The 21,819-nt window shown below is 38.0% G+C and overlaps 1 long non-coding RNA gene across 1 annotated transcript; it reads left to right on the forward strand.

The window, feature by feature from the left end:
- The first annotated feature begins 10,552 nt into the window (after nt 1–10,552).
- On the forward strand, nt 10,553–11,088 carry LOC106090877 (uncharacterized). Its single transcript, XR_001221914.2, has 3 exons — nt 10,553–10,626; nt 10,710–10,805; nt 10,882–11,088. It is a non-coding gene; the product is annotated as an uncharacterized LOC106090877 (long non-coding RNA).
- Nucleotides 11,089–21,819: the final 10,731 nt, after the last annotated feature.

A 21,819-nucleotide genomic window follows, 5' to 3' on the forward strand; every position in this document is an offset into this window, starting at 1 on the left:
CCATCGGTGGGGGTTAAACTAATCTAGTGATTCCGTTTGTAATACTTTGAAATATCTATATGTGACCCTAATATGTATGTATGTATATTCTTTTGAGCCCCTTGAAGCTCCAACTATTATCCGATTTTGCACATAGTGTTCTGCTATGACTTCCAATAGCTTTGCCTATTATGGACCTGATAAAGCTCCCATGTATGGTCCAAATCGGTCTATAATATAGCTCCCATGGTGGCTAAGGGTTAAAATTTGTTTCATGTGACGGTGTCGAGTCTTTTTGGTCCATGGTCTACGATCGAAATGTTTGGTGCCCACAGCTCCAAAATAGTTTTCAAAATCCCAATAATAAGTCGCACTTGCTTTGACGCCAGGATCGTTAAAAACGATTGGAGAGCGGCCATTGGCGTACCATCACTTGAGATGAAAATTACTTCATGTTGTCGTTCATAGTCACAAATGCAATGGAATCTTTGTTTAAGTAAATATGATCGATTTGGAAGTTTACGAATTGCTCTATGGGAAATTTGTCTCGTCAGCGAACACGATGTTCCAAAATTCATCACGTTAGTAGCAGGACTGCCAGATTAATTTGGAAAATCATCACTTTTGAAGAAAATAAACGGCACTCCATTCCACATTTCAAAAATCGGAGCATTTGTTTTAACAATTGACATCGTCCGCTGATTATATTTCTTGGCAGAAATTGAAATCGCGATACGAATGCTGACTTTTAAATGTATTTTTGCTATGCTATTCTTTGGATAGATAGCATTTAACAATGGTCTAAAACCGGACAATATCCTGCAATGGAATCTTGACAGAAATTTTCATACCACCTACCATGAATTTATGTATTTCTAACTCGAATTAAATATACACCTTCTGTGAGATCATGTAGTTCCTATAAGGCATGAGTATAGAGGTACTCAGTATAAACCAATGTTCCGAGGTTTGGCGAAATGGAGTAAAATCTTTATCGATTATGAGATCAAGAAGTTCAAGCAGGAAATTGGTCTATATGGCAGCTTTAACCAAATATGATCCGATTTAGACCACTCTTTGTACGAAATGATTGCAGAATCGAGTACAACTACTTTCCAAATGGGAAATCTTATAAGGAGATCTACACTACATATCAGCTATATCCAAATTGCTAACGATTTGGAGTGTATTTGCACGATTTTAAAGTGTCCTAATTGAGCTAAAGAGTTTTCGATGGTTCCGACTTTCCCGTAATAAAAATTAAGCGAGATCTAGTATAGAACTCTGTACCAAATTTTACAAAAATCAGTCAAAAATACATCTTTTATGAGCTGAAGAAATTAAATCGGCGAATATGGGGAATATGTGGAGGGCACCGTAGCGCAGAGGTTAGCATGTCCGCCTATGATGCTCAACGCCTGGGTTCGAATTCTGGCGAGAGTCATAAGAAAATCCTTCGTGCCGAATTTCGAGAGAATCGGTTAACACATGACCATTTTATTGCAGAATTACAGCAAGTCGGACGAACATATAAATGGGAGCTACATACAAATCCGAAACGATTTTTTTCCAATTTCAATAGGCTTCGTCTCTTGGCCGAAAACATGCCTGTACCAAATTTGAAGACGATCGGATGAAAATTGCGACCTATGGTTTGTACACAAATTAACATGGACAGAGAGACAGACGGACATAGCTAAATCGAGTCAGAAAGTTATATATACCTTGTACCACAGTAGTGGTGTAGGGTATATTTATAACACTATAACATAATTTATATTTTCTATAATGTGAACATCAATGTACGCTCTTAATGCATTCCAATTTCTTTCACATGTTTTAGTGAACTTTTTGCTATTTTAAATAACAAATTTCGGTTAGTGTATCGTACACACGCTTCGTCCACCGATTTAGTTTATAGTTATGAACATTGCATCTTAGGTATTGAACGAATTAGTAACATTTATTGGCCTTTCGTGGAGAGTTTATTTTTCATTAAACAGAATTTATAATATACACAAATCATCCATCCCTATAAGGTATTTTCAGTTAAGTCGAGTCTCTCTCCCCCTGCTCCATATAGCGATAATCAATATCTATTTATTATGCAAGGGTTCATTAAGAAGGCTTCATACAATAGTCAATAGCAGTTAAGACATACGAGTATTATGTGCATTGGTCAAAGATAACGACAAATACTTGACAACGGCGAGTTAAAAACACTAGGCTACAACTATTTTATCCAAAATGTTGGTTTTTTGTTGTATACTTTCATATCCTCCAACTTAGGGTGATACCAAAAAATAGTTAATATTGGGGCCCAAAAAAGTTGATGCATATTTGGTCCATCGAAAATATGTCATTTTCAAATTAATTGGCTTATAATGAAAACTTTGCATGTTATCGTTATGAGGATTTTAATAAGCCCATATATGTTTATTTTTGTACACAGGTTTGAAGTGATAGTAATAGCACTGTAAATATTTTTTAACCCGATAATGCCAACTGGCAGCCGCCACAAGCATTTGCATATTAGTTTAGTGGAACAAAAGTTGTTTGAAATGGAGCTGAAACAAAATCGTGGGGTTCCATTCAAATTTATTAAACAGAAGTAAAGGTTCGTCTACAGTACCATTTATCTCTATAATGATACGCTATTATTGTGGGAGTATAAAGAGCTGCAACGCCACCTAAAATATCATTGTGCCACAACGATATCATTCCGCCAAATTGTAAGAAGTTTGATGGTGAATGCGCTCCTTGAGGTTCTAGAATTGCAAATCGGAAAGTACATACATATACTGAGACAAGTAAAAGGGCATTAAGTTCGGCCGGGCCGAACTTTGCACCTCGGGTATATTTGTAAATCCCATTTCGTCACATTCCGGTGAAAATTTAATAACTTAAGCACCCATATTCAGCACGGATATTGAGTGGTCTAATACATATGTCACTATTCAATTTTGTAGAACAAAATATTGGTCTTTTTGGCAGATATATCCAACTATAAACCGATCTGAATCATATTAAGGTCGGATATCGTAAAGCTCAGAAAAACTCACTGTTTCAAATTTCAACGAAATTGAATAATAAATAAAGCTTTTATTGGCTTCAGACCCCTTATCGGCAGATCGGTCTATATGGCAGCTATATTTAAATATGGTCCGATCTGAACAATATTTAGATCAAATGGCAAAAAATAACTCACAGTTTCAATTTTCAGCGAAATCGGGTAATAAATTAAGCTTTTATGGGTTTCAGACTGTCTATATAGCAACTGTATCTAAATATAGTCCTATCTGTACCATATTTGGGTCGGATGTTAGGAGGCTTAAAATTGCGCACTGTTCTAAATTTCAGCGAAATCTGATAAAAAAATTAAACTTTTATGGCCTTTAGACCCTTTATCGGGAGATCGGTCTATATGGCAGCTATATCTTAATATAGTCCGATCTAAACCATATTTAGGTCAGATGCCGGGAGGCTTAAAATACTATAATTAATATAGTATTATCTGTACCATATTTGGGTCGGATATTGGGGGGCTTGAAATTGTGCACTGTTTTAAATTTCAGCGAAATCGGGTAACAAATAAAGCTTTTATGGGCTTCGGACCTTTTATCGGGAGATCGGTCTATATAGCAGCTATATCTAAAAATAGTCCGATCTAAACGATATTTAGGTCAGATGTCGGGAGGCTTAAAATAACCCTGTTAAAATTTCAGCAAAATCGGATGAAAAATAAAGTTTTTATGGGCATTAGACCCTTTATCGGAAAATCAGTCTATATAGCAGCTATATCCAAATATGGTCCGATTTGGCCCGTTCAAGAACTTAACCAGCGTGCATCAAAAAGACGTATCTGTGCTAAATTTCAGCACAATATCTCAATGTTTGAAGGCTCTACAGTGATTACAACAGACGGACAGACACACGGGCATCGTTAAATCGTCTTAGAATTTTACGACGATCCGAAATATATATACTTTGTAGGGTCGGAAATTGATATTCGATGTGTTTCAAACGGAATGACTAAATGAATATACCCCCTATCCCACGGTGGTGGGTATAAAAAGGGAATCGTATAATATAGTAAAAAATTTTACTACGCTTTATGAAAATTTTCTCTTTTATTATGAAATTTTGGTAAACTACTGGAACTTATTCTATTTTCAAAGAAATTGCAATTAGTTCATGTACGTAAAGTGGGTACGGAGATCTCCCAAAAATTTTATTTTATAACCCGCTTAAAAAACATAAATTATCATTCAAAAATATTCGCGGAAGGGATAATTACATCCTTAATCGTCATTCTGTTTGTAACTCCTCAAAATATTCGTCTCAGACCCCATAAAGTATATATATTCTTGATCGTCATGACATCTTATGTCGATCTAGCCATACCCGTCCGTCTGTCTGTCGAAACCACGCTAACTTTTGAAGGAGTAAAGCTATCCGCTTGATCTGGGATCTTGACTTCTTGAGCCACTAGAAGACGCAATTCTTATCCGATTTGGCTGAAATTTTGCACGATATGTTTTGTTATGATTTTCAACAACTGTGCCGAGTATGGGTGAAATCGGTCCATAACCTGATATAGCTGTCATATAATCCGATATGGGGTCTTGAGTTCTTAAGCCTTTAGAGGACGCAAATCCTATCCGATTTCGTTGAAATTTTGCTGGACGTGTTTCGTTTTGAATTTCAGCAATTGTGCAAAGTATGGTTTAAATCGGTACATAACCTGACATAGTTGCCTCTATAGGGCGCAATTATTATATAATTTGGGTGAAATTTGTACAACATGACCTTCAACATACGTGTCAAATATGGTCTGAATCGGTCTATAGCTTAATACAGCTCCCCAATAAAACGATCTCCCTATTTTACTTTTTGAGCCCCTAAAGGGCGTAATTCTTATTCGATTTGGCTGAAGTTTTACACAATGGCTTCTACTCTGGTCTCCAACATTCATTCCATTATGGTCTGAATCTGACCATAACTTGATATAGCTCTAATAACTTAACAATAATTTTCTTTTATCCTTTCCTTTACTTTGTTTGCCTAAAGAAAGAAAGAACTCGACAAATGCGATCCATGGTGGAGGGTACATAAGATTCGGCCCGGCCGAACTTAGCACGCTTTTACTTGTTTTTTTATACCCACCACCGAAGGATGGGGGTATATTCATTTTGTCATTCCGTTTGCAACACATCGAAATATCCATTTCCGACCCTATAAAGTATATATATTCTTGATCAGCGTAAAAATCTAAGACGATCTAACCATGTCCGTCCGTCCGTCTGTCTGTTGAAATCACGCTACAGTCTTTAAAAATAGAGATATTGAGCTGAAATATAGCTGTCATATAATCCGATATGGGGTCTTGAGTTCTTAAGCCTTCAGAGGACGCAAATCCTATCCGATTTCGTTGAAATTTTGCTGGACGTGTTTCGTTTTGAATTTCAACAATTGTGCAAAGTATGGTTTAAATCGGTACATAACCTGACATAGTTGCCTCTATAGGGCGCAATTATTATATAATTTGGGTGAAATTTGTACAACATGACCTTCAACATACGTGTCAAATATGGTCTGAATCGGTCTATAGCTTAATACAGCTCCCCAATAAAACGATCTCCCTTTTTTACTTTTTGAGCCCCTAAAGGGCGTAATTCTTATTCGATTTGGCTGAAGTTTTACACAATGGCTTCTACTCTGGTCTCCAACATTCATTCCATTATGGTCTGAATCTGACCATAACTTGATATAGCTCTAATAACTTAACAATAATTTTCTTTTATCCTTTCCTTTACTTTGTTTGCCTAAAGAAAGAAAGAACTCGACAAATGCGATCCATGGTGGAGGGTACATAAGATTCGGCCCGGCCGAACTTAGCACGCTTTTACTTGTTTTTTTATACCCACCACCGAAGGATGGGGGTATATTCATTTTGTCATTCCGTTTGCAACACATCGAAATATCCATTTCCGACCCTATAAAGTATATATATTCTTGATCAGCGTAAAAATCTAAGACGATCTAACCATGTCCGTCCGTCCGTCTGTCTGTTGAAATCACGCTACAGTCTTTAAAAATAGAGATATTGAGCTGAAATTTTGCACAGATTCTTTTTTGTCCATAAGCAGGTTAAGTTCGAAGCTATATCGGACTATATCTTGATATAGCCCCCATATAGACCGATCCTCCGGTTTAGGGTCTTAGGCCCACAAAAGCCACATTTATTATCCGATTTTGATGAAATTCGGGGCAGTGAATTGTGTAAGGCCCATCGACATCCTTCGTTAAATTGGCCCAGATCGGTTCAGATTTGGATATAGCTGCCATATAGACCGATCCTCCGGTTTAGGGTCTTAGGCCCACAAAAGCCACATTTATTATCCGATTTTGATGAAATTCGGGGCAGTGAATTGTGTAAGGCCCATAGACATCCTTCGTTAATTTGGTCGGTCCAGATTTGGATATAGCTGCCATATAGATCGATCCTCCGATTTATGGTGTAAGGCCCATAATAGCCACATTCATTATCCGATTTTGCTGAAATTTGGGACAGTGAGTTGTGTTAGGCCCTTTGACATATTCCTTCAATTTGGTCCAGATCGGTTCAAATTTGGATATAGCTGCCATATAGACCGTAATGCTCATATAGACATAAAATGCTCATTTATTGCCTGATGTCCCCGAAATTTGGAACAGTAAGTTAAGTTAAGCCCCTTGACATACTTCTGCAATATCGCACAGATCGGTCCAGATTTGGATATAGCTGCCATATAGACCGATATCTAGGTTTTAGGTTTTGGGGCCATAAAAGACGCATTTATTGTCCGATGTCGCTGAAATTTGAGACAGTGAGTTCGGTTAGGCTCTTCGACGTCCTTCTAAAATTTTGCCCAGATCGGTCCAGATTTGAATATAGCTGCCATATAGACCGATCTCTGGATTTAAGGTTTAGGGCCCATAAAAGAGGCATTTATTGTCCGATTTCGCCGCACTTTTGGGACAGTGCTTAGTGTTAGGCTCTTCGACATGTTTATGCAACTTGGCCCAAATCGGTCCAGATTTGGATATAGCTGCCATGTAGACCGATATCTCGATTTAAAGTCTTGGCCCCATAAAAGGCGCATTTATAATCCGATTTCACTGAAATTTGACATCCGTGTCGTATATAGTTCAGATCGGTATGAGGTATATGAGTATAAGGTATGAAATTTTAACCGAATTTTGATGAAAGGTGGTTTACATATATACCTATATATGGTTTACATATATAAAGTCTTGGCCCCATAAAAGGCGCATTTATAATCCGATTTCACTGAAATTCGACATCCGTGTCGTATATAGTTCAGATCGGTATGAGGTATATGAGTATAAGGTATGAAATTTTCACCGAATTTTGATGAAAGGTGGTTTACATATATACCCGAGGTGGTGGGTATCCAAAGTTCGGCCCGGCCGAACTTAACGCCTTTTTACTTGTTTTTTTTTTTAAAGAATGTGTCTTGTGTTGTCTGTCATGTGTGAGTTGTTTATACCCTACACCACCACTGTGGTACAGGGTATTATAGATTTGTGCATTTGTTTGCAACGCTAAGAAGAGCTAGACCGAAATCGAATCGGCTTAGAATCACTTCCTGATTCAATTTAGCTATGTCCGTCTGTCCATGTATTCTTGTAATCAGGGTACAAGTCGCATTTGTTGTCTAATTTTCATAAAATTTGCACAAGTCTCTTTTTTGATCCAAGGACGATTTTGAAAAAAATCGGTCCCGATTTAGATATAGCTCCCATATATATCTTTATCCGATATGCCCTTTTAAAGCTGTAGAAGCCACAATTTTGGTCCGATCGTTACAAAATTTGGAACGAAGTGTTTTTTTTAACGACCCAAAATGTTTTGCAAAATTTTATCGAAATCGGTCTAGGTTTAGATAAAGCTCCCGTATATAACTTTCGTCCGATTTGACCTATTAAGGCTGTAGAAGGCACAATTTTGGTCCGATCTTTAAAAAATTTGGCACGAAGTGCTTTTTGTGACGTCCCAATATGTGTGCAAAATTTCATTATAATCGGATCAGATTTATATATAGCTCCCATGTATATCTTTCATTCGATATGCCCTTCTAAAGCTGTAGTAGCCACAATTTTCGTCCCATCCTTACAAAATTTGGCATGGAGCGCTTTATTCAACGTTCTCATATGTGTGCAAAGTTCCATAAAAATCGGTCCAGATTTAGATACAGATCCCATATATATTTTTCATCCGATATGGACTTTTAAGACTGTAGACGCCAACATTTTGGCCCGATCTCTACAAAATTTGGCATGAGCCGTTTTATTCAACATCCTCATATGTGTGCAAAGTTTCATAAAAATTGGTCCAGATTTAGATATAGTTTCCTTATATATTTTTCATCCGATATGGACTTTTAAGGCCACAATATACACAAGCGTGTTGTTGGACACGCGTGTGTATATTGTTTGTTATTTGGCAGTTTTCTATATTACTTGATAGAATACGGTTCGCTAGAGAGCAAAGGAAAAAACGTGGCTAGATGAAACAAGTAAAAGCGTGCTAAGTTCGGCCGGGCCGAATCTTATATACCCTCCACCATGGATCGCATTTGTCGAGTTCTTTTCCCGGCATCTCTTCTTAGGCAAAAAAGGATATAAGAAAAGAGTTGCTCTGCTATTAAAACGATATCAAGATATGGTCCGGTTTGGACCACAATTAAATTATATGTTGGAGACCTGTGTAAAATTTCAGCCAATTCGTATAAGAATTGCGCCCATTGGAGCTCACGAAGTAAAATAGAGAGAACGATTTATATGGGATCTGTATCGGGCTATAGACCGATTCAGACCATAATAAACACGTTTGTTGATGGTCATGAGAGGATCCGTCGTACAAAATTTCAGGCATATCGGATAATAATTGCGACCTCTAGGGGTCAAGAAGTCAAAATCCCAGATCGGTTTATATGGCAGCTATATCAGGTTATGAACCGATTTGAACCTTATTTGACACAGTTGTTGAAAGTAAAAATAAAATACGTCATGCAAAATTTCAGCCAAATCGGATAGGAATTGCGCCCTCTAGAGGCTCAAGAAGTCAAATCCCCAGATCTGTTTATATGCCAGCTATATCAGGTTATGGACCGATTTCAACCATACTTGGCACAGTTGTTGAGTATCATAACGAAATACCTCGTGCAAAAATACATTCAAATCGGATAAGAATTGTGCCCTCTATAGGCTTAAGAAGTCAAGACCCAAGATCGGTTTATATGGCAGCTATATCAGGTTATGGACCGATTTAAACCAAAGTTTGCATAGTTGTTGGGTATCATAACAAAACACGTCGTCATTTCATTTATTTATTTAACACCAAGCACACCAAGATTATATCTTATATTTTACTGTGCTGGTTCACAACAGTGCAGTTTCATCAAATAATTCCATTATAAACTATAACTTATAAAAAAATAAATAAATAAATTAATTATAACTTATACTACTAGACTACATACAATTTCTACTTATAATAATCATGTAGCTCCTTTTTGTATTCAATAGCATTGCTTATGAGTTGTATATATGATGGGAGGGTGTTCCAGAGACGAATACGAAATTCCATTCCATTCGGATAAGAATTGCGCCCTCTAGAGGCTCAAGAAGTCAAAACCCAAGATCAATTTATATGGCAGCTATATCAGGTTATGGACCGATTTGAACCGTACTTGGCACAGTTGTTGGATATAATAAGAAAACACGTCGTGCAAAATTTCATTTCAATCGGATAAGAATTGCGCACTCTAGAGGCTCAAGAAGTCAAGACGCAAGATCGGTTTATATGGCAGCTATATCAGGTTATGAACCGATTTAAACCATACTTGCCACAGTTGTTGGATATAATAACAAAACACGTCGTGCAAAATTTTATTCTGGTCGGATAAGAATTGCGCCTTCTAGAGGCTGAAGAAGTCAAGACCCAAGATCGGTTTATATGGCAGCTATATCAGGTTATGGGCCGATTTGAACTATACTTGGCACAGTTGTTGGATATTATAGCAAAACACGTCGTGCAAAATTTCATTCCAATCGGATAAGAATTGCGCACTCTAGAGGCTCAAGAAGTCAAGACCCAAGATCGGTTTATATGACAGCTATATCGAAACATGGACCGATATGGCCCATTTACAATACCAACCGACCTACACTAATAAGAAGTATTTGTGCAAAATTTCAAGCGGCTAGCTCTACTCCTTCGGAAGTTAGCGTGCTTTCGACAGACAGACGGACGGACGGACATGGCTAGATCGACATAAAATGTCACGACGATCAAGAATATATATACTTTATGGGTTCTCAGACGAATATTTCGAGTAGTTACAAACAGAATGACGAAATTAGTATACCCCCCATCTTATGGTGGAGGGTATAAAAATGAATAAATTGTTGTAGCAGTCTGATTTGATTTTTGAAGATGAATAATTCAAAAATAATTTAAATTTAGCTAACAAAAATTTCATTTAATTTTTTCGTTAAATTTGCAGATTATGTCAGCATGAATGAATTTTTCAATTCTGATGCATCGAATACAACTAATAGCTGAAAGCGTCATTTAAGGTAAATACTATATAAGTAAGTTGTATTATTTTATAGTTGTTTTAATAAGTTGTTATTTTTTTGTATTATTGTATTTGTTGCAGCAAATGAAAACTCTGGTTAATATAATTAAAACCACGAGCAACCGTGCCGTTTTTGCCGCAAATGAATATCCAATGCAGCAGATAAATATCCTACAGGTAAGTTCTATCTAAATTGTTATAATTACGTTATATTTACTTCAACCAATTGTTTTTTTAATTTTTTTCATTTTAGAAATTCTGTGCGGAAACAACACCACAAGTCACTGGCTTCTTGCAGCATATATATAACCAAACTGGCTAGAAGAACCCAGCAAAAAACTTGCTGAAACTCTGATTAAGATTAAAAAGGGACGATTATGATATGTAGCGCTTGCAATCTTGGGGAACTCACTGATGGAATTATAAAGAAATGTCCCACTTGAGTGCGTTCCTCAGTGAATCCTAATCAGCTTATAATAAAAAAGGGTATCTCAGAAACAGTAAAGTAGTTGCTAAAATTATAAGGTTTAAAAATATTTAAATAATATTGAGAAATATGTTAATATTTAAAAATAAATAAACTTTATATTTGTTTTTACAAAATTAATTAGAGTAAAATAATTAAATTGTCGACAAAGAAAACATACATGCGAACATTTGAAATATGCATGAAGAAGTCCGCCGACTTTCAAACATGGCTAAACACGAGTTTTTAACCACTCTCCCTCCCGCTCTCCCTTAAATTCTTTTAAATATTTAAAGTAAATCGAAATATTTATTACATACCCTCTTGCAACTCTGTGAGCGAGATTGGAAACACCCGCTTACAGTACTTTATCCAAGTTTGCGCAAATAGAGTAGAAAGCAATATATTCCCATCTGTAATTTGTTATAAATAATTAAAAACTAGCTGTCCCGGGCACGCTCCGCTGCGCCTTCTTTTACTTTATATGGAACAAAAGTCTAATTGGAATGTTTATTTTCAACAATTAAAGATCTTTTAGTGAAATACCATGCGGTATTTTCTACGAATTTAAGTTTGGATGTGAAGTGTACTCCATTCTTAAAATACTTTATTTCAGCCCGATATCTCATGATATCTGATTTAGGGGTGTTTTCCCCACACAATTGGCCCTGAAAAAATATCAGCATCGTGCTTTTCATTCAAATACCATTTATTTAAACCCCATATTGCCATTGGTTAAGGAGACTTTACACGATAAGGCGTCCCCCAAACACATGACCCCAAAATAGGTTATCAAATTAGTTCTCTAATCTCAAATAGCTTTCAATTGAGCCACATATTGGAATGGTCGAAAAATTTTTACCCCTTTGAGGGCGTGTTTTGGGGAAGGGGTGATGCCCTAAATACATGGTCATTTGGATATTAAATTGGTATTCTACTCCCAAATACCTTTATTTGAGTTCCATATTGCGATGGTTAGTAAAAAATTGCTGTTTGTGGGATATTTTGGGAAAGGGGTATACCCCCAAAAAATTGGTCTCGAAAGTGGATATCAATTCTTGCTCTACCCCCCAAAACCTTTCATTTAAGCTCCACATTTACATGGTCGGTAAATGTGCCCGATTAAGGGGTGTTTTGGGGGTTGGGGTGCTCCCCCACACACTATGCCTGAAAAATATATCAGCAACGTGCTCTATTCTCATATATCTATATGTCATTTATTTGAACCTCATATTGCCATTGGCCTCAAAATTGGATATCAAATTTGTTTTCTAATCTCATTTAAACTCCTTATTGCAAAGGAAGCAAGTATGTCCGGTTTGGGGTATTGGCTCTAAAAACTACGAATAAATAGTTTCACTCTCTTTAAGACACAAATTGTCTTGGTGAGCAAATATGTCCTATATGGGGGTTGTTATGGTGGTGGGACGTTCGCTAGATAGTTGGCCCCTAACATTGAAATCAGATACGTGGTTTACTCCTACATACTTTTAATTTGAGCCCCATATTTCCATAGTCCGCAAACATGACCAGCTGGGGGGTGTTTTGGGGAATGGGCGGCCACTCAGTGAGTTGGCCTTGAAAATATATATCGGATTCGTGGTCCACTCAAAAAACCCTCTTATTTGAGCCTCATATTGCAAGAGTCAGAAAATACTTACCATTTGGGTGGTGTTTTGGGGGTGGCGTGACTCCATAGACACTTTTCCCAAATATTGATATCAAATTCGTGCTTTACTCCCAAAGACCTTTCATTTGAGCCCCATATTGCAATGGTCGTAAATTTGTCCCCTTGGGGGATGTTTTTGGATATCAGGTTCGTTTTCTATTGGGTTGCCCAAAAAGTAATTGCGGATTTTTTAAAAGAAAGTAAATGAATTTTTAATAGAACTTAGAATGAACTTTAATCAAATATACTTTTTTTACACTTTTTTTCTAAAGCAAGCTAAAAGTAACAGCTGATAACTGACAGATGAAAGAATGCAATTACAGAGTCACAAGCTGTAAAAAAATTTGTCAACGCCGATTATATGAAAAATCCGCAATTACTTTTTGGGCAACCCAATACATTCAAATACCTTTTATTTAAGCCCCATATTCCCATGGTCAGTAAATAAGTCCAGTTTGGGGGGTGTTTTGGGGAAGGGGTGGACCCCAGAATTGTGGTCCCACATTTGGATATCAGATTCGAATTCTACTCGCAAATACCTTTCATTTGAGTCCCATAGGCACCCCATCCGAAATTTGGATACCAAATTTTTATTTTTAGGGTTCTATATGAGAGCACACAAAATTTCGCTTAAATCGCACCACCCATCTCCGAGATCTGGCGTTTATGAAAATTAGGGTAAGGGGGAGGGTGAAATTATTTTTCATAAAACGATAGAAAGAGAAAAGTTTTTAAGAAATGAATAAATATTTCCAAAATTATATGCATTAAATTAAGTATTATCGGACGACATATTTGTATGAAAGTGGTTTTAGAACGCATAACAATTTTCCTTACAATTACTTTCAAAACATGCTGAAATTGAGTTCAAATACCTCAACTTCTTGAAAATTTCAAGTAGGTTTTAGGTCACTCGCATATACCTAAAATAAGAAATTGTGTATACCAAACGGGACAAAAAAAATCATAAGCTCTAAATCATGGCAAATTTCACTCCCATTTAGTTCAATTTTCATTCATTTGGGGTTCACTTTTCTTTAGCGTACATAAGAATAACAAGTAAACGCATGCTAAGTTCGACCGGGCCGAATCTTATGTACCCTTCACCATGGATCGCATTTTTCAAGTACTTTGAAGGACATTTTCAAATAGAACCAGTAAGGAAAAGCAAAAGTCGAGCGGTGCCGACTGTATAATACCCTACACTTTTTTTGATCAACCTCAGCGGATGTTTTCAAGTGGGTTATTAAACAATCCGTTTCAAATTTCGAGCAAACATGTTCAAACTGTAATAACTACGGTTCACAAATGACAACATTATTGGAAATTACCCAAAATTTGACGAACATACAATATATATGGGAGCTACATTTTATTCTAAACCGATTTCGAGCAAACTTCTCAGATAATGTGGTATTCGTCGAGAAAAGCGTTGTGCAAAATTTTGTCTAGATTTGTCAAAAAACGCGCTTGCTTCCTTCAGCCAAATTTCGAGAGAATCGGTTAACAAATGAACGCTTTATTGCAATATTTTTCAAAATCACCATAGGATGGGGGTATACAAATTTCGTCATTCAGTTTGTATAACCTCTAAATATGCGTCTGAGACCCCTTAAATTATATATATTCTTAATCGTTGTGCCATTTTAAGTCGATGTAGCCATGTCCGTCCGCCTGTCTGTGGAAAGCACATTAACTTTCGAAGGAGTAGAGCTAGTCGCTTGAAATTTTGAACAAATACGTTTTATTAGTGTAGGTCGGTTGGGATTGTAAATGGGCCAAATCGGTGCATGTTTTGATATAGCTGCCATAAAAACCGATCTTGACTTCTTGGGTCTCTAGAGGGCGCAATTCTCGTCCGATTTGACTGAAATTTTGCACGTAGTGTTTTGGTATCACTTTCAACAACTATGCTAAGCTAAGCTATGATTCAAATCGGTTCATTATCTGGTATAGTTGTCATATAAACCGATCTTGGATCTTGACTTCTTGAGCCATTAGAGCGCGCAGTTCTCATCCGATTTGGTTGTTATGACTTCTAATAACTGTGCTAAGTATGGCGCAAATCGGTTCATAACCTGATATAGCTGCCATAAAAACCGATCTAGGATCTTGACTTCTTGAGCATCTAGAGGGCGTAGTTCTCATACGATTTGGAAGAAATTTTGTACAACGGCTTCTCTCATGACCTTCAACATACGTGTCAAATATGGTTTAAATCGATCAGTAGTTTGATACATCTCCCATATAAACCCATCTCCCGATTTAGCTTCTTGAGCCCCTACAAAGCGCAATTCCTATCCGAATGAACTGAAATATCGCATAATGACTTCTACAATGTTCAGCATTCATTTATGGTCCGAATCGGACTATAACTTTATTTAGCTCCAATATCATAACAGTTCATATTCAATATTCTTTGTTTGCCTAAAAAGAGATACCGCGAAGTACTCGACAAATGCGATCCATGGTGGAGGGTATATAAGATTCGGCCCGGCCGAAATAAGCATGCTTTTACTTGTTTAATTTATTGATTTAGTCGTTCTTATAATAAGAATCGCCGAAAAGAAATGCTATTACTTTTACTTATTTAAAGTGAAATTGAACAAGTCCATTCTGATGAGTTTCTACACCACAGAAGTAGAAGTAATAAATAAGTACATAGTAGTGCGACGAATGACTATAGATAAGATATTGATAGTTTAATAATATTGAGGCATTAATATGATAAAAACGAGTAAATGTTTAATGTGAGTTAAGTCAGAGGGGCCGAATCTTATATTCCCTCCACCATTGATACCATTTGTCAAGTTATTATCTATCTCTTTAAAAGCAGAAACTGAAAAAAATGGGGAAAAATCCCCATGAATTTCTTTTAAATATTTGGAAAGGAATTGCTTCTTGTAGGTAGCTATATTTGTTTATTGACCATTTCAGACCATACAAAGCATATGGAAAGTCATAACCAAAGGCCATAATATTTATCCGAACATTTACATCCGCTAAATCAGGGGGGTTCTCAAAGAAATGAGAACCTAAAGTGGAACTCCTTCTGACTGGCAGTGCGGGACACACACACACAAGGTGTTCTATGGTCTCTTCTTCTTAGATGTCCTCACAGCTTCTGGATAAGTCGTTACTGGAAACCTTCAGTCTGTCAGCACGTTTTTCGATTAGACAGTGACCGGTCATGTCGGACACAATAAATGAGATGTCTGTTCTAGGTAGTGATACACCTCTTCAAATCTAGATTATACCACATAATTTTGGAATGCTCACAGTCCCCTCTTTCTGACCATCTATCATTCGATGCCCTTCCATGGCTTGATCCTGAAAACTTAGCTTACATGTCGCTAGAGGCATACCCACAGGTTCCTGTTTCCCTGTTATGTGAGAGGTAGTTCCTAATCTCGCAAGTTCCTCGGCTTTACAATTCCCTGGGATATCTCTATGGCGCAGCACCCAGAACAGGTGAGTTTTTAACTGTTTAGCCATCTCGTTGAGAGATCTGCGACAGTCGAGGGCGGTTTTCGTGTTCAGAAATATGTTCTCCAGGGATTTAATGGCTGTCTGGTTCTCTGAGAAGATATTTCGGCCAATCGTCGTAATGACATTATATCTTAGCCTTCAAGAATACAAATTTTGCCCATGAACATTCCAATAAGGAACAGAGGCAAACTTGTCACATATCACTGCCTCCGTGATTCAAGTTTAAGCTGAATGATGAGGGGCCTCCCTTTTATAGCTGAGTCCGAACGGCGTGCCGCCATGCGACATCTTTTGGAGAGAAGTTTTAACATTGCATAGTACCTCAGAAATGTTGCCAGGATTAGGAGGGGAAACCACCGCTGAAAACTCTTTTCTGGTGGTCTCGCCAGGATTCGAACACAAACGTTCAGCGTCACAGGCGTACATGCTAACAGATGGGCTACGGTAGCCTCCATTTAAGCTATTCCACCTCTTCCTTAATTGCAAGGATTTCCGCTTGATACACACTGCACTGGACGGGTAACATTTTCGATATGACCAGTTCTAGATCTTTAGAGTACACCCCAAAGTTCACCAGGTCGTCTAGTTTGAAACCAACCGTATAGAAGTATATTTAACTTTTATTACCAGGGATATCGTAGTTCCAATCAACCGACCTAACTGGAATAGTGGTTAAGTATTTTTTGTCAAAACGCGGTTCAGGTAGTGTGTAATCCACATTACCTGGAACATCGGACATTGTATCAAGGATAATACAGTGTCCGTAGCCGCCACATGACCAAAAGAAAGCTCCCTTAGCCTCACGGCAGTGGTGGCAGCAATTAGTGTAGCCACTATGTCCAGAGGCATTAGTTGTAGCATTAAATTTAGTGCATCAGATGGTGTCGTCCTCAGTGCGGCTGTGATGCACAAACAAGCCATCTTTTGGATCCGGTTGACTATTAAACAGTAGGTGGACTTTTGAAGCGCCGTCCACCAGACCACAACACCATATATCATTATAGGTCTGACAACTGCAGTTTTATCCAGTGCATGACTCTGGGACTAAGCCTCCAATGGCCCTCTTGCAGGTGTTTTGGGCAAGAGTTGTCTTTCTTGCCCATTCCAAAATGTTGGATTTGAAGTTCAATTTCCTGTCCAGCAAAACTTCCAGGTATTTTGCGCTTTCTGTAAATGGAACATTCTCTCGTCCCAAGGAGACAGGTGCCACTGTAGGTAACTTGAAAAGAAAAACTTCTGTCTTGCACGGATTAACGCCTAGACCACTTTCTGAAGCCAACTTAGCTGTTGCACGTAGAGCTTCCTGAAGCATATCTCTTAGAGTGCTGGGAAACTTTCCCCTAACCGCAATTGTCACATCATCTGCATACGCGACCACTTTTACGCCCTTTTCTTCCAGAGACAATAATATATTGTTAATGGCTATATTCTAAAGTAGAGGAGACAGTAAACCTCCTTAAGGAGTTCCTCTGCTGATACCGCGCATAGAACTCGACAAATGCGATCCATGGTGGAGGTTATATAAGATTCGGCCTGTCCGAACTTAGCACGCTCTTACTTGTTTTTAAATGTCTTTACAAGTTTAAATTGGAGGCTTATGTGTTCGTTGAACTACACTAGTCTAGAACTTCAACCGCAACTCCTTATTTGAAAAGAAGTTTAGTTTGGTTATTTGTGATGCATAATGGCCAACAAAATTCAAATTGTATTAGCGTAATTATCGCCAAAAATAACAAAAAGCGAGAATGGAATTTGCTCCCATTCGTAATCAACCAACAGTTGCGATGGCAATTTAACTTTTAAATTTTTTCCTGAATATGCAATTAAATTGTAATACGAAGCATTGCATAGGCGATGACTTATGGTATTCTACAGTCGATCCTCTAACACTAAATAACATTTTCAGCAGTTTAAACAGAGAATTATCAACCATGCATCACAAATTTTTTTCAATGAAAGATTCACCAATTGTTGTGATGTTCTCGCCTGTAAGAGAGCCCAAGAGTTGCGCGTCATAGGCGGACATGCTAACCTATGACCTCCACTCGGAAAAAATAGTGCCAATTGTATATTTGTAATCTAGCTTTTGATATGAATTTATAAACTAGATCCAAATTCCGGCGGAGCACACCGTGGCACAAAGTTCAACATGTCTGACCATGACGCGAATGTCTGTATTCGAGATCTGACGAGAAGATCGAATACAAGTAAAAGCGTGCTAAGTTCGGCCGGACCGAATCTTGGGAACCCACCACCATGGATTCTGCTAAAAATGTATACAAAAACAAGTAAAAAAGCGTTCAGTTAAAGTAAGAACTTTGGATACCCACCACGTCGGTTATATATGTAACAACCTTTCATCAAAATCCGGTGAAAATTGCATACCTTATGTCCCATAACAGTTATATCGAAATATGTTCTGATTTGGACCAAGTACTAATAAGTACAAGTCATTGGTCAATTGTGTATAACAAAATATTGGTCTCTAAAAATAAGCCGACCTGAACCATATACGACATGGATGTCGAAAAGCTTAACATAAGTCACTGTGTCAAATTTCAGTGAAATCGGATTATAAATGCGCCTTTTATGGGGCCAAGACTTTAAATCGAGATATCGGTCTACATGGCAGCTATAACCAAATCTGAACCGATTTGGGTCAAGTTGAAGAAAAATATTGAAGAGCCTAACACAACTCACCGTCCCAAATTTCGGCAACATCGGACAATAAATGCGCCTTTTATGGGCCCAAAACCTTAAATCGAGAGATCGATCTATATGGCAGCTATATTCAAATCTGGACCGATCTGGGCCAAATTGAAGAAGGACTTCGAAGAGCCTAACACAACTCACTGCCTCAAATTTCAGCGATATCTTATTTATAAAAATCAATTTGTGTTTGTTTGTAGGTTAGTTTGTTTGTTTGTATGTTTGTGTGTTCCTTATAGACTCAGAAACGGCTGAACCGATTTTCTTGAAATTTTCACAGATGGTGCATAATGACACAGTGGTGAAAATAGGGTACTACATTTTTTGATATCTGAAGGGTGGGCGGACCCTCCCCCTTACCCTAATTTTCAGAAACGCCAGATCTCGGAGATGGGTGGTGCGATTTAAGCAAAATAGCACCCTAAAAATAAAAATTTGGTATCCAAATTTCGGATAGGGTACCTAGAGGGGCTGCCCCACCCTAAAACCTACCAAACATATATTTAGGCCAATCACGACAATATGGGACTCAAATAAAAGGTATTTAGGATAGGAAAACGTATCTGATATCCAATTGTCGAACCAAGTGCTAGGGGGACCACCCCAAGCCCAAAAACACCCCTAAATCGGACATATTTACCGACCATGGCAATATGGGACTCAAATGAAAGGTATTTGTGAGTAGAATACGAATCTGATATCCAAATGTGGGACCACGTTCTGGGGGTCCACCCCTTCCCCAAAACCCCCCCAAACAGGACTCATTTACTGACCATGGGAATATGGTGCTTAAATAAAAGGTATTTGAATGAAGAATACGAATCTGATATCCAAATACGTGACCAATTGTTTGGGGGCCGTCTCTAACCAAAAACATCCCCCAAAGGGTAAAAATTTATGACCATAGTAATTAGGGGTCAAATGAAAGGTCTTTGGGAGTAAAGCACGAATTTGATATCAATATTCGGGAAAAGTGTCTATGGGGCCACCCCACCCCCACAACACCACCCAAATAGTAAGTATTTTCTGACTATTGAAATATGAGGCTCAAATAAGAGGGTTTTTAAAGTGGAACACGAATCCGAAATATATTTTCAAGGCCAACTCACTGACCAATAAAGATCATATGGGATTCGGATAAAGGCACTTATATTGTTAAACTCTTAGTCAAGTTAGCATGGTATTTCACTAAAAGATCTTCGAAAATAAATATTCCAAGGAATCTTTTGTTCCATATACAGTAAAAGAAGGCGCAGCGCAGCGGGCCCGGGTCAGCTAGTCGTTTAATAAAGGCACCTTTTATGGCCCCAAAACTTAAAACCGAGAGATCGGTCTATATATCAGTTATATCAAAATCTTTACAGATCTGCGCCATATTGCAGAAGTATGTCAAGGGGCTTAACTTAACTCACTGTCCCAAATTTCGGCGACATCGGATAATAAACGCGCTTTTTAAGGGCCCAAAACCTTAAATCGAGAGATCGGTCTATATGGCAGCTATATCCAAATCTGAACCGATCGGGGCCAAATTGAAGAAAGATATGGAAGGGCCTAAGACAACACACTGTCTTTAATTTCAGCAAAATCGGAGGATCGGTCTATATGGCAGCTATATCCAAAAGTGGACCGATGTGGTTCAAATTGACGAAGGATATCGAAGCGAATAACATAACTCACTGTCCCAAATTTCAGCAAAATCGGATAATAAATGTGGCTTTTATGGGCCTAAGACCCTAGATCTGCTATATAGCCCATCTTCGAACTTAACCTGCTTATGGGCAAAAGAATCTGTGCAAAGTTTTAGCTCAATATCTCTATTTTTAAAGACTGTAGCGTGATTTCAACAGACAGACGGAGGGGCATGTCTAGATCGTCGTAGATTTCTACGCTGATCAAAAATATATATACTTTATAGGGTCGGAAATGAATATCTCGATGTGTTGCAAACGGAATGACAAAATGAATATACCCCCATCCTTCGGAGGTGGATATAAAAACAAGTTGTAGGGCATAATTTTATTCTACATATCAAACTTCTGTCAAAGCAGCAAAAATTGAAGCTTCTGGGAACCGAACAAACGAACGAGAGACCGTTTTTTATGGGAGCTACATCAGGTTATTTGGCACAATTGTTGGAACATCGCATGCAAAATGTCAGCCTGCTCGGTCGTAAAGTGTGGCTAGTAAGGGCTCAAGAAATCAAATCGGGCAATCGGTTTACACGGGAGCTATATCCGGTTATAGACCGATTTGAACCGTGCTTGGATAGTTATTGGAATCAAAGAAGAACACCACGTGCACAATTTCAGCCAAATCGGACAAAAATTGTGGCTTCCAGGGACTTAAGAAGTCAAATCGGGAGAACGGTTTATATGGGAGTTATATCTGAATCTGAACGGATATGGCCCATTTGCAATCCCCGACGACCTACATTGATATTTCATCCGTGCAAAATTTTAAAGCGGCTAGCTTTACGCGTTCGACCTCTATCGTGATTTGAACAGACGGACTGACGGACGGACGGACAGGGCTAGATCGACTCAGAACGTGGAGATGATCAAGAATATATATACTTTATGGGGTCTTGACGAATTTTTCGAGTTGTTACAAACCGAATGACCAGATTAGTATACCCCCATCCTATGGTGGTTGGTACAAGAACCTTTGCTAAGGGGAGTAGATCTGCAGTGTGCCGTTTGGATCATCGAGCTGCTCCTTAACATTGTTGTATAAGTTCACTTATGTCGGAATAAATTGGGAATCTGCGTCTTCGGTTAGATGTACGTAAAAAGGACACTAAAAACAGTTGGCTTGAGAACTCTAAACCCTGTTGGGGTTTCGGTCAAGGCATCATTGTG

Source organism: Stomoxys calcitrans, chromosome 5, assembly GCF_963082655.1.
Source record: "Stomoxys calcitrans chromosome 5, idStoCalc2.1, whole genome shotgun sequence".
Lineage (NCBI taxonomy): Eukaryota > Metazoa > Arthropoda > Insecta > Diptera > Muscidae > Stomoxys > Stomoxys calcitrans.